Source organism: Triticum urartu, chromosome 2A (genome assembly GCF_056163025.1).
Source record: "Triticum urartu cultivar PI428250 chromosome 2A, HENAU_Tu73, whole genome shotgun sequence".
NCBI lineage: Eukaryota > Viridiplantae > Streptophyta > Magnoliopsida > Poales > Poaceae > Triticum > Triticum urartu.
The window spans coordinates 705739993-705753188 of NC_141874.1; the positions used below are offsets into that span (position 1 = coordinate 705739993).

Below are 13196 nucleotides of genomic sequence, written 5' to 3' on the forward strand. Positions count from 1 at the left end.
TGTGCCGCGCGCGGAAGCGGGCGCCGCAAATATACCGCGCGAGGTACCGCTTCCACGCGCGCGCCCAACTGCTTATACCGCGCGCGCGGTTATTGCTTGTCCGCTGGAGCCATCCGCCGGGTTGCGCGCGCTAAAACGGGCGATTTTGCGGCGCGGCGCATGTTTAGCGCGGCTGTTGGAGATGCTGTTAGTATATTCAGCCCGCTGTCCTTTTTAAAGTGACAGATGGCTTCCTTCGATGTATGCTCTCCTCGCCGCCTCTGCCCGCCACCGCCCTCGGTCTTCTTCTCCGACCGTCCGCCGCCGCCCGCCAGTCTTCTTCTCCAGCCGTACGCCGCCCGTCCTCCTTCCCCTCCACATCTGCCCCTAATCTTCTCGGGCGCCGCCCACAGCCTCCTCAATCTCCAACCTATTGTTCTCGTGCTTCTCTGATTTGGATCGAGATAGGAGTCCTGGATCGAGTTAGGGTCCGTGTTCTTCTCCAACACAAAGCTATGGAGTGTCCTCAATGAAGGGTCCTGTAATAAGAAGGAAGGATCCTCGACCGGAATCTGCCCCAGGCAGGACCTCAATGGCGACCTGCAGGCCCGGCCTATCTCTCTCTCTTTCGACTCCCTCTTTTTGCGACCTCAAGAAGCTACGGCGGCTCATCCTCGAGGCCAAGCTCGTGCAATTCCGACGACTCCAGGACTAATTTGTTTCCTGGTCAGTCCCCTTTCCCCAGAGTTTTTTCTTGTTCCTCCAATGGACCTGTCGATAAATGCAGAATTGTGACTAGCGCTTCTCCCCCCTTTGTCTTATTGCAGCTCTATCTGGTCCAAGTGATGCACCAAGGGGATTTGCACCAGTAAGTTAGTTAGTTCCCTTGAGAATTTCACATGGATTCGGCTATTGATTCACATGGTGTTTGACTGCTTGTTTTATCCAGAATTCACACTATCTTGCATAAATTCAGCTCTAATTTTGTACGTAATTATTCACGTTTCAGGCTTTCAGGATTGTTCAGTTTCATGCTAAGAAAAAAAATAGGTTTGAGGGGAACCACTTCTTTGGCGTGTTGTTCCAGTAGTTCATGATGATGAGGTCCGACTCCATAATATGCTAGCATTTTATTTAAATGCCAATGGGTGCACCAACATTTAAGCAAGCAGTTTTTATGCATTTTCCTTTTTAGCACATAGTTTATGAGCAAATTGTTCTGACTGTGCAATTTGATAGAGTCCATGCCAGCGCAACTCTTGCAATTCTCTGAACTCTTTCTGAATTATACTGCAAGATTCGGTTATAGTGTGGCCTGCAAATCAGAGTTACAATATTGCCTTTGTAGCTGCATGGTGGGTATCAGTTTTTGTTATCACTGATCTTCCCAAACTCAAGCTTAGAGAGATCAAAATGTTACATGCTGTAGGGCCAGGAGTGAACTAAACTCGTCCGACAGTGTTCTACGGTTCGCCGCAACTTCCTAGGCCGGTTTTCCACTTGAGGTATGTAGACAAGGAGGATTGAAATCATGGTATTTGGTTCTCTGCAATCTATAGTAATATGTCTTTGGTCTTATTTTCCTACTGCTGGTTGTGTTTGTGGTACATAACACTCTGATGTTGAAAGGGTGGATCAGGTCATGGAGTACCTATGCCCCCATCGAGTAGCTTATGCATCCTATATTTAGCTTTTCAAGATTATTAGATGTTTTATGTCAAGATGAATACATGGATAGTCCACTATTTGCGGTATTGTTATAATTGCTCCCTGCTTCCGATAAAATGATTTCTTTTGTTCATTAGAGTTACAGTATTACAATGCAATGGTTGTTATAATATGGGGAACTGGTTAATTATAAGAGTGTCACATATGAGGATGAAAGCGTGGATCAGCTCCTGTAGTAGTTATCTTTGATTTACAACCGAGTTTACTTATGGTTATAGGATGGAACTTTGTATTATTTTGCCATCCTATTTCCTTTTTGAAAATAGCTACAACAACTGTCAGTTTAAATTGATGCGAGCAAGTAAATAACACAATTTTCTTAATAACTTTTGCCGCACATATTGTAACTGTAAGCCGCTATTCAGGATCAAGGTAACTCTCTATGTAATTCCAGAGCAGAGGTTTATAAGGTAACTCTCTATGAAACAGATGTTTTGTGAACGAGCATATTTGATGTTTGATTTGCATAAACATGGGAAATTCATAGTTATTTACTATTCAAATTTGAAGCTAATATGGTATTTGATTCATGCATAGGGCTGAAGGTTTTACTCAAAGTCGTGTTATACTAGAGTTAGCGCCTAAAAAATGTCAGTGTATCTCCTGGGGGGAGGAGGTGGGAGAGATGTAGCAGGTAGAAGATGGACCGTGGATAAGAAAGAGGAAGGGATAAAGTGTCAATCGGCAATGAAAACTTTAGTATTTGTGATGTAAATTTGAATGCTAAAGTTTGATTTTTTTCCTTGGTCTTAATTTCTTTCTTTCAAATGCAAGTGGATTAATCTGCATAAAATTTAATACTATGTTGTATTCAACATTATTTGGATTTGCCTTCCACTCATAGGTTGGAGTCTAGAGTTTACGCATACCGTTGCATGAGTATTGTTGCATCATGGTCAATTCTCTTGGACAGATAGCTGAGGCCATTGCATAATTTCAGAGGTACTTAAAAATATAAAATGGCTTTCTTTAGCAAAAATGCAAAAGTTACGATGTTTATTTTGATAACCTTGACAATGTCAAGTACATAGAATTGGAATGGAGCCGAGCAACCCTGGTTCATTGTAACTGGTGTTTGCTTCACATCGAATCATTGAAGGAGTATGATGCTGCTTTGGAAGGAGGCTTTTCTCAATCTGTGCTGCTTTCGGGGCGAGGCTGGGCCATGCCCACACTATTGTTGCTCGCCTGCCTGGGCCTGGGACATGTTATTGAAGCCTTCACCATGCTACAGAGGACAGTCCTGAAGCTCAGGTTTTTATGCTCTAACTATGTATTGAAAGTGTCAAGGCAAGGTCAACCTAATGATATGTTCGTGGATTTTTTTCGTTTCTTTCTATTAGTGTTAGAAGACAAGTTGGCTTCGTATATTGGTGAAATCTCAACCCATGTTCTTCAGTTGGCTTCATATATTGGTGAAATATCAACCCATGTTCTTCAGTTTGCATTAAGTGCAGACAACCTACTGTTGTTTATTTACCTTGCCTTGAGTACAGATTCTACTTTGGCTGCAGGATGTTGACACTTCGCTTGCTTCTGATAAGAATGCTTGGAAAGTTGTAATGAAAAATGGAAAACTTGTGTAGTTTTACAAGACAAGTAAGCGCCTATGACTTGTAGTCATCTCCTTTCCTATCCAACACAACGCATGTGCCCACGATAGCTAGCACAACAAACACCCACCAAGCAAGCACACGTACACAGCAGTAGCATGTAGCAAGCTATCACACACGCGCCCGACACAACATCTGACTCGGGACTGGACGACCACGGCGTGCGTGGGTTGAGGCCTCGCCGAAGGAGCGGCGCTTGCGGTGTCTGCATGTTCGGCCTCGCTGCACTCCAGAATAGTCACATCACGGCGCGCTGCAGTAGGGCAATGATTCTGTTAGAGGTAAATAGGGGTTTGGGGTGCTATTGTCCAAGATTGTGCTACCAAGGATTGTGGATCTTAACTAATTAGACTATTCATTTGTAATCTTAATCTATAAAAAGAAAGTAAGGTTGTATTGTATTTAGCACTCTTGTGATAAGAATGCTTTTTTGTTGTTCTTATTAAAACATTGGCGTGCAGCAGCCATAGACAATGTGATTACTATATGCTTTAGTTCAAAACTTTATGCTGTTGTCCATTGTCATCACTTACGGAAGTACGATGCATATAATTTATTTGCAAGTTTGATAAAAACTGTTGTTGTTGATATATCTATATGCATGTCAATACCTCCAAGCTATACCGCCCTTGTGAGGAGGTATAACCAAAGTTGTCAAAACCCGGAACCGAATTGATCGGTTGAGTTAGAACCGAATGCCCATGCCTATCTGTATATAACACTGCGGTTCATGTGTCTCCATCAACACCTCACGACCCGCGCATGGTCGGTTGTGGCCGTTGCCACTGCGTGTCTCTGACATGGACTTGCTCTGGTCCGGCTCCACCATGCTGGATGTCGTGAAGGCTGCAGTCCAGGAGTTGGGGACGGGCCCCTATTTCAATTTCAGCATAGCTCTCCATTAGCAATATATTTGAAGTGCCAAGGTTGCAAAAGCCATATCCGTGGCAATGATGTGTTTCTTGTGATTTGAGATGCGTATTTTCCGCCTTATTGCTTTTTCCTATGTATGTGATTGATTGGGTTAGATCTATATAGGGTCTTGATATTGCTATAGAGAAGTTATAATAGTTCTTCACCATGATTTGTATTTGACCATAAAAATCATAAGACAACTATGAATGCTTGACATTTTGTCCTGAACAAATGCGGCTATTAGTTTGTATTTCATCTAAGTGCAGTGCAACCAATTGAAGTTATTTTGGAAGAACATACATCTGATTATCTTTGGTTTTACTATAGTCCGTAGTAGAGTTAAGATTGTACATTTTGTGAACCGTTCTGTTCCAGCATCTCTTTCTATACATTCTATAAGGTTGTCTACTATGTGCATTTGCTTTCGCCATTATTGTTCATGCCCTACTCTCTATGCTAAGAAACATAGTTTCATCTTATCCCTAAGATCAGTACAAGTTGGGAATGGCCTTGGGCGTATTGTAATCAGGTGGACACTATTGCCACTATCAACAATGCAGGAAGAAGAATAGGCGGGCGACACGGGTGGAGCTTCTCGAGCCATATTTGTTGTGTTTAATGCATGTGATTTTTTAACCCGTTGCAATGCACGAGCCCTTTTGCTATATCTTTCCCTAATAATAAAGCACGGATTGACTCCGTGGGTTCACCGTCACAATACGCTTTCTTCTCGTGTCATAATACGCTTTTATGAATCAGAATATAAATGAGGTGGTACTAATCTTCCAAGCACGCAATTAATCCAGATTTTCGTTGTCCGTCGTCCGAGACGGACCACATTATTTTCCACTGGCCCAGCTTGGCCCATCTAAGCTGGCAAATGATGCAAAAATAGCGGAGGTACTTGGAGTCGAACTCAGGTTCTCCCGCTCAGCGTAAAAAGCTTCGACCAGTTGACGTAGCCCATGTTTGTGTGTTCTATGTAAGAGGGTTCGTCGAATTATGAATAATCCCACCTCGGCCGTCTACATGGTTCGTCCAATTATGAATAGTCCTACCTCGGCCCTCTACATCCAACCATACCAGTTTATATACGTGCAAAATTTGCACATATCCAAAAATTGGCTGCTGGATGATTACCACCAAAGTGGTGAGATAACGGATGTGGGATGTAGGCAGAGATTGCCATGGAGTCCACAAGAGACACGAATCGATGCTATACATAAAAACCAGGCCAATTAAGATTAAGACGACGACATGCTGCACGTCGGCAGGAAACAAAAGGCCCTCATGATGATGGGGCTGGTCCTCTGATGACCTGATATCCCAAATATTAATAGAGTCTTCAAATATCCTCAATGAATTGCTATGTTGGAATAACAAAGAACTAGAAATTTATTTATTTACTTTGCACATGTTGCAAGGTTCTTGGCACATGTTTCTATAAATAGGGTGGAGGCAATTTATACATGGTTCATCTTTCATGTTGAGTAAGGATTTTTGACTGTCGACATGGAGCCAAAATTATGCAGAAGTTGAAAATGTGCATATGGATATAGTTCTCTCGATTGGTTTGTTTGCGGCTGCAATTATTATTCTACATGTTAGATTGCTTGCTGCTATTACTTCATATTTATAGATATTGCCCTTTTTCTCTTTTAGTTTTAAATTTTAAGAATGAACAAATAATGTAAAGAATGAACTAACAATCAAAACTTAGTTGTTCAGACAGATCAATTTACTTGAAATCATAACCCATATCCTGACCAAATGAACTATCCTCTTTTTTTCATTATAAGGGACTATCGTTCAACGACATGGTTCCTTGGTCAGGCAGATTAGTAGAAATAATAAACATTGTTTTTCACGTTGCAACGCACGGGAATTTGTCTAATCTATATCTATATCTATATATATACCTACTATTAAAGGGAGGTGATATTTTTGGTTTCGTCCCGCTTAGTTGGTCCTACATTACGTATTTTCTTTGGTTTTCGTCTATGACGTGTCATTCGTATATGGTCCCCTGCCTGGTTCCTACGAGGTGGGATTATTCGACGCTGTAGCGGCCGTTGCACCCTACCTACTCCAAGATTTGAGAAAAGGTCCAGCCCAACCAAAAGCCCATTGTAGAAAAGGGTTTGCGTTGCTGATCAGTACATAGCTAGCCTCAAAATCGCTGGTCCAGGAGTAGAGGATCATCGAAGGAGGATGTGCGGTAACGCATCGCTTTATAGAGGGGTTGTTTGTGGTATCGATTGACAACTAGCCCGGAACCGTTTATGGAGGTAGCCGATTACAACGTGCACGTGCCAAACGCCTGTACGTTTTGCGGGGATACTTTTTTATCCCGTTGCAACGCACGAGCATATTTGCTATAAAATATAAAGAAACCTCAAATGATTTTTTTGAAAATGTTTATAGTTTTTAATTTGGTGTGTAATATTTAAAGTCATGACAAAAAAATATTACCTACTAATTTGAGGTGTGTGGTATTTTTTTTCTCCCGTTGCAACGCACGGGCTCTTTTGCTAGTAATAATAAAGCACGGATTGACTTTGTCAGATTCACCGTCATAATACGCTTCTTCTCGTGAATTTACGCTTTCAGTTTTTTTCATCTATATTATTATTTTCTACATCTGAGGTGGTACTATTGTTCCGCGGTCGTTCTGTTGTTACGTTATTGAGATGTGCCTGACGTTTCCAGCAGGCCCAGACTCATCGGTCGTTGGAATTGCTGCCCCGCATGAGAAAGCGAGGGTTTCCTTCCCCGCCGCAACCCCATATCCCTCCACTCTACGGTGCCCCTCCTCGCTCCACGGTCGCGGAATCCGGACGAGATCGGCAGGATCCGCTCTCGGGCAAGGGTTTTCTCTCTATAAGTCGCTGCCTCGACCCATGGGAACTCCGACGAACGGTGTACGTGCCGGCAGCCGGCAGGCCGGCGGATCGGCCCCAGCCGCGTCCACCCTCACCTCCTCGTCCATGACCTACTCTGCCCGGACGCCCGAGGTGACCGCGTGATGTGAGTGCGTGTTGCTGTGTGCTTAGCCCGTGTGCGTTTGCCTGCCGCTGCGTGCGTGTGTTGTGTGCTGCGTGTGTGCTGATCGAAGTTTTGCTGCTGCTTAGTACTTCCCTATACAATAGATAGAAGATGATTTGTATGTTCTAAATTCTTGCAAATTGAACGGACTATTTGTTATCTCTTCTCTCTAGATCAGAGAAGATACTATTTTTTCAGAAAAAGGAAAGTAGGATTTGAACGCCATCCGCGAGTCCTCCATCTAAGAGGTACCCCATCCTATAAACATGAGTACTAGATTTTGTATAATCAGATCATGAATATCCTGGAAGTAGCATGCTCCCTTGCTGTTGTAATTCGCAGCGTGTACTTTTGCTATTGTACTATTGCTTGACAATCTGGTCTGGATTTATGATATTTAGTAATTATGTGATTTGTATTTATGTGTTGTTAGTTTGATCCAATTGGAACTTCTTACTGTTCAAGAATGATGCTTCGTGATGTAAAGATGTTCAGTTTAAGTGGGAGCCGTGAAGGGCCTAATCTGTGCACTCTTAAGTTTCAGAAATATGGTAGTAGTCCATATAGAGTACAAGAGCTGACCAATGTGGAGGCGTGGAGCAGACTGACAACGGAAATACACAGGCTCATGCCTTTATTCTCCATGTTTGCTAAAAGAGAGCTGCCCAGGTCTCCTGTGTCTCTCCCCTTGCCCCACTGCTCCTTTTTCATCTCTCTCTCTCTCTCTCTCTCTCTGACAACGTAATTTTTGGCAATATGGTTCAGAGAGTGGTAACTATTTGGTCAAACAAACATCTTCCTGTCTTGATATGCCTTTTTATTTTTTGTTATTTGTGAGAACTTTTAGTACATGTCTTTGTCATAGCTAGAACTTCTGACAACTTTGAAGCAAGAATGTTCAGAGAAATTGTTCCATGGAATAGCTAAACGATAATACTATTATTGATTTATGATAGTTTGCACATACAGAAATAGATATATTCAAGGCTGTAATGGCTAACAACTAAAAGTGCGAATCTATTCTTGATACCCTTTTCCCCTTCTCTTAAAATCATCATATACAAATTATAAGCTTTCTAACATCTGCATATTTCAGGTTTCCAAGGAGGTACAGATAGCAAAGTTCAAACAATTCAGTGCAGCAGCAGCAACACCTCCAAGGTGAGAAATATGTTCCTATTTATCCTTCTTTGCTAGTTGTGTTCCTCTGCCGGGCATCGACCATGATCTCCATGTCACCACTAAGGTCATAGCTCCTGGGATCCAGGATGCTGGGCTCGCATGGTCTAGGCCACTGTCGATTTGTTTCTCTTGGTCGATGGCCTCTTTCGCCTATGGTCGGATCTGCGCGTCAGCGTCCACAGGAGGACTAGGATCTGGCTGTGCTCCACGACCATCACAACCAAGCCGGGGAGCGCCAGAGATCACAACTTGAAAATTTTAACTGCAATATTTGTTGGTCAGTGTCCTCCTCTGAAATTGTTCGTAAGGTAGTGCTCTATTCTGTATAGCATCCTTGGAAGATTGTGTGGTGTGATGCTTTATTTATAAAGCAGGGCGTATAGCCCTTTTTGTTATTCTGTATAGCAAAGGGAAAGAGCCTCAGTTTGATATAGCAATGGGGGTGATCCTTCGTTGGAAGAAACATTGGTGTGAAACAGATAGACTTACTGTTTTTTTATACTAGCATAATGTTGGTTGTTAATTTTAAGTGTATCATCAGTTTTTTCAGCCAATGAAGTTATGCTCACGACATGGAGAACTTCAAGGACAACCTGCCTGAACAGTTTCTACCTGATTAGTGAACTAGGCCATTTACTATACAAATAGTTATTTTGTTGCAAGTTACGCCCGTTGCTTCTAAATACTACACTTTTGGTTGCATTTTGCAACTAAGAATGACACAAGCAGACTCTAAACATTCGAGCAATGCCCAAGGTTAGTACAGGAAGCATAGTAGTTTGCTTTAGTAGAAATTATATTCCTTTTTTTCACTACTGTGAACATGGACGTGAGTAGGTAATTGCTTCTAAAAGAAGCCTAATTAATGTATTGTTGAACCTAATTTTGAGATGATTTTTATTCTACCATTGTACAGTGCACATTAGCATCGTCTAAATACATATGTCTCTGGGGGTTTCTTTTTGGTGGCAAATTGATTCTTGCAATCATAGCAGAAAAGCCAGCAATAAGGCACTTTACACTGATGAAATTTGCATAAGTATTCCTCTTGGTGATACGATTTCACCAAAAGTTTCAACGTTAAGATGTTTACTTAGTTAAACCCGAACTGATGCACCCACCCATACATGTATAAGCTCCAAGAAAATAAAACAATATGCAAAGAATTTTTCAGCTTTCAGGCTATAAGCATTAGACATTTTCATAAGAAATGCTGAATGTTAGTATCAATTGAATCAATTTGACCTTAACGCAGTGCATGTACTGTTAAATCTGTAGTTGTAATTTATTCATCTGTAACTTGATTTTCTTTTCACTTCTGTTTTTATAAATTCATGTAGTCGGCTATAATAATGATATTTTTTTCCTTTTGAGAGAGAAATTGTGTGTCTGCTCTGGTTTCAGTTTTAACGTCAGCTCGTTACAATCCGTAACTACTTATAGACTACTTCATCCGGATGGGTTTGCAACTTTGTGTACAGACTGCTTCAACACTTTTATTTTCTATAGGACTTGGATTAATAATCTCCAACAATATGGTCATGCTTCTTATATTCACTTTCAGTTCTAAATACATTTGTGCTTTTCTCTATGTTGTACTACTAAACTATGTGTGTTAAACTAAACATAAAAATATGATGGGGGTGGTGGTTTCAGCCATAGAAAGAATTGTTTTGGAGAACAAAGGGAATTTTCGGCGGACGAAGAACTCGCTCGAGGTGCTCCAGTGATGATTTTATATAGCACTTTATCTAAACCTGGGTTCCTTCTTTCAGACTGGGCGATGCCATATGATGTGAAGCCAGTGTAATAACTTTTTCATTTGGCATCGGTGGTGATGTGGCAACCTTTTAGACAATTTGCCACCTGTAACACAGTGTAAAACCTCATACGAGCTGGTTGCCTTCTTGGTAGTTGTTGCGGCTTCTGAATTAAGTGTACCACTATGTTTAAAACGCCATGATCAGAAGCTGTGATGGGTGTACTGATTGACTCTTATTACATGCCTATTCCTAAAATTGATTCTTATTGGGTCAGGGGCATGTGATTTCGTTCTTCCGGTATAATGCACGGGCCCTTTTGCTAGTTGGGGAATATATGGACGGAACGGCGGCGATCTAGTGACTTGCCTCTTGGCAGTCACGGCGTAACATACGCTCACCCATCTGTAACCGCGAGGAATGATCGCACTTTCAATAACAAATGCTGGAGTGAGCACCAAATCAGATCCTATGCTGCTGGCTTGCTTCGTCTGTGGGCCAACAGAGCTTCCAATCAGAGAGATAAAGCAGACTTGCAAACCTGAGCCACGATACTTGCAGATTAGCTTCGCGTTGGCTTAGCCTTCTCTAGCTTAGCACATGCCCTTCCTCTCTGTATCTTCTTGCTCCTATCTCTAAGGCTGCTTGTGGCCATGCACCTTGGTGCATTTAGCAAGACTTTGTAACCTGCCCAGGCTCATGCCTGTTTTTGAAATATAAAGTTGGCGCCGTGCCACTTTTCCCTTTTAAAAAAATCAAACCGTAACCTAACTTGTACAATCATATTCGACATAATCCTAATAAACTCTACCTTGGCAAATATTCTTCACCATTTTGGATTCATCCATGCGTCGAACCTCCATGTACATTGGATTTGAGATACGTCATGAGTACCGCTGCTACTCCCAAACTCCATGTGACTTCACCTGCAACTGTAGTCCCTTCTCGTCTTCTTCACAGTCAACACTCGAGCAAAATTAAATTCCTCGTTACTCTACCTTGTGCTCCCAACTTCCGAAGTATCCGTCCAACACATCACACACCGATCACTGTCTGCGTGAAAGTGAACAACTCACATATTGGACGTCACATATAAGTTACTTGAACTCAATGTCACCGCTCTTTCTTGACTGCTTGTCTGAAACTTGAAGGAATTTCACCGTCGCCCTATGTCACCCTGAGTCAAATTCACAGTTGTCTCACCTTTTACCTGGATAGTCTCTAGCATGTCCCGCAGCTATATAGCACTCTGCCTCCTTCTGTGTTTGTCATCCGCACTTTGCCATGTGCACTGAACACCACAGAATATACAGCCATGTACTCTCTCAACTTTTGACAATTTCAGACTCTCCGCCACCTTCTCAGATTCTCCATGGTCAACTCTGGTCCATCTTCCGGCACCGATAGACCCAGTCACCAACTTGAATCAGGTACTCGTCAACACTACTTCAGCACCCCCTGCACACTTTGTCTGACCACATGTCACACCATTAGTGCCTCGGTCTGTCGCTATGTCCCGTGCTTACCGCATGCCTCGCCGCTATCACCGCGTCGAGCCTCTACTGTCCTGGTCGAGTCTCCCAAGGTCGCGAACCCACACCACTCAAACGCCTACTGCAGAGAACCACCGATCATCACCGACCGATGCCGAGTATCACGTCTCCATCATACCACTGGTACCCAGTCCAATCCACGTGTCTCTCGCTTTCCCGCTGAAATAGGTTTCGACTCTCCGTTAACTTACGCTGTAGCCCCTCCAGCAGCTCAAAGTGAAGTCATCCATCAGACTCCTACTCCACCTTCAACATGACTCCATGGTGGTTGTACATGCACTAGTAGAAAAATAGGCTTTGGTCCAGCCAGAAAAGAGCATTAATCCCGGTTGCATTACGAACCGGGACTAATGTGAGCATTAGTCCCGGTTCAAGCGGCGAGGGCACCATACAGGCATTACTCTCGGTTCAAATGGGACCTTTAGTCCCGGTTCGTGGCACGAACCGGTACTAAAGGGTGCGATGCCCATTAGTACCGGTTCGTGGCACAAACCGGTACTAAAGGTCTCAACCCCATTAGTACCGGTTCGTGGCACGAACCGGTACTAATGGGGTTGAGACCTTTAGTACCGGTTCGTGCCACGAACCGGTACTAATTGTGCAATTTTCAAATCCTACCCCCCCGGTGCATCGCCTTTTCAGTTTTGTAAAAAGCAAAAGAAAATGATAGAAACTTCAAAATTTAAAATCCTTCGAGATGTAGTTATGTTACTACATCTACTAGTTAGGAAAATTTTAAAACTTAAATTTGGACATGTTTTGCAAAAAGTGTAGGGAAAATGTAAAACGGCTATAACTTTTGCATACGATGTCGGAAAAAAACGTATAATATATCAAAATGTTCGGAACGAAAATCCGCATCCGATGGAGACCGCCTATGGCCTGTTTGCAAATTTTTAGAATCCTCAAATTCTAAAAGGAAAAAAAGTTATGCTCAAATTTCAGTTTTTTGTGAATTTTTGTTAAATCTGGTCAAACTACTTATTCAAGAAGTATTAGTGTTACTAAATAATTATTCAAGAATATTAGTGTTACTAAATAATTATTTCAGTTTTTTTGAATTTTGGTCAACTATGGTCAAATTGTAGTCAAACTGTGGTCAAACTACTTATTCAAGAAATATTAGTGTTACTAATAATTATTGATTTTTAGAACAATAGTTTCAAACTCAAACAGTGAAATGTGTGACTTCATGCTAAAGCTAAATTCCTGAGGGTTAATAGGATTGACATCTTATTATTGTCAAGAAAACAACAAGTGCAGACTTGGAAACGTGGGAGAATAGAACCCGGAAGTTAAGCGTGCTGAGGCTGGAGTAGTGAGAGGATGGGTGACCGTTCGGGAAGTTTGATGATTTGAAATGATGAGGGGTGATTAGAGATTAAATGTTAAATTGAGCAATGATGAGGGGTGATTAGAGA

The 13196-nt window shown here is 42.2% G+C and overlaps 2 long non-coding RNA genes across 11 annotated transcripts; both read left to right on the forward strand.

Moving 5' to 3' along the window:
• Positions 1–224: 224 nt before the first annotated feature.
• LOC147986984 (uncharacterized) lies at positions 225–3725 on the forward strand. Of its 10 annotated transcripts, XR_015617490.1 has the most exons (6): positions 225–705; positions 807–847; positions 989–1083; positions 1219–1334; positions 1409–3122; positions 3222–3725. It is a non-coding gene; the product is annotated as an uncharacterized LOC147986984 (long non-coding RNA). The 10 variants fall into 10 exon arrangements; XR_015617482.1 differs by having other exon boundaries at positions 989–2961; positions 3051–3122; XR_015617485.1 differs by having other exon boundaries at positions 989–2649; positions 2732–3122.
• Positions 3726–6972: 3247 nt separating this feature from the next.
• On the forward strand, positions 6973–10393 carry LOC147986985 (uncharacterized). The gene is made up of 3 exons (XR_015615261.1): positions 6973–7949; positions 8377–8441; positions 8548–10393. It is a non-coding gene; the product is annotated as an uncharacterized LOC147986985 (long non-coding RNA).
• The last annotated feature ends 2803 nt before the right edge of the window (positions 10394–13196 follow it).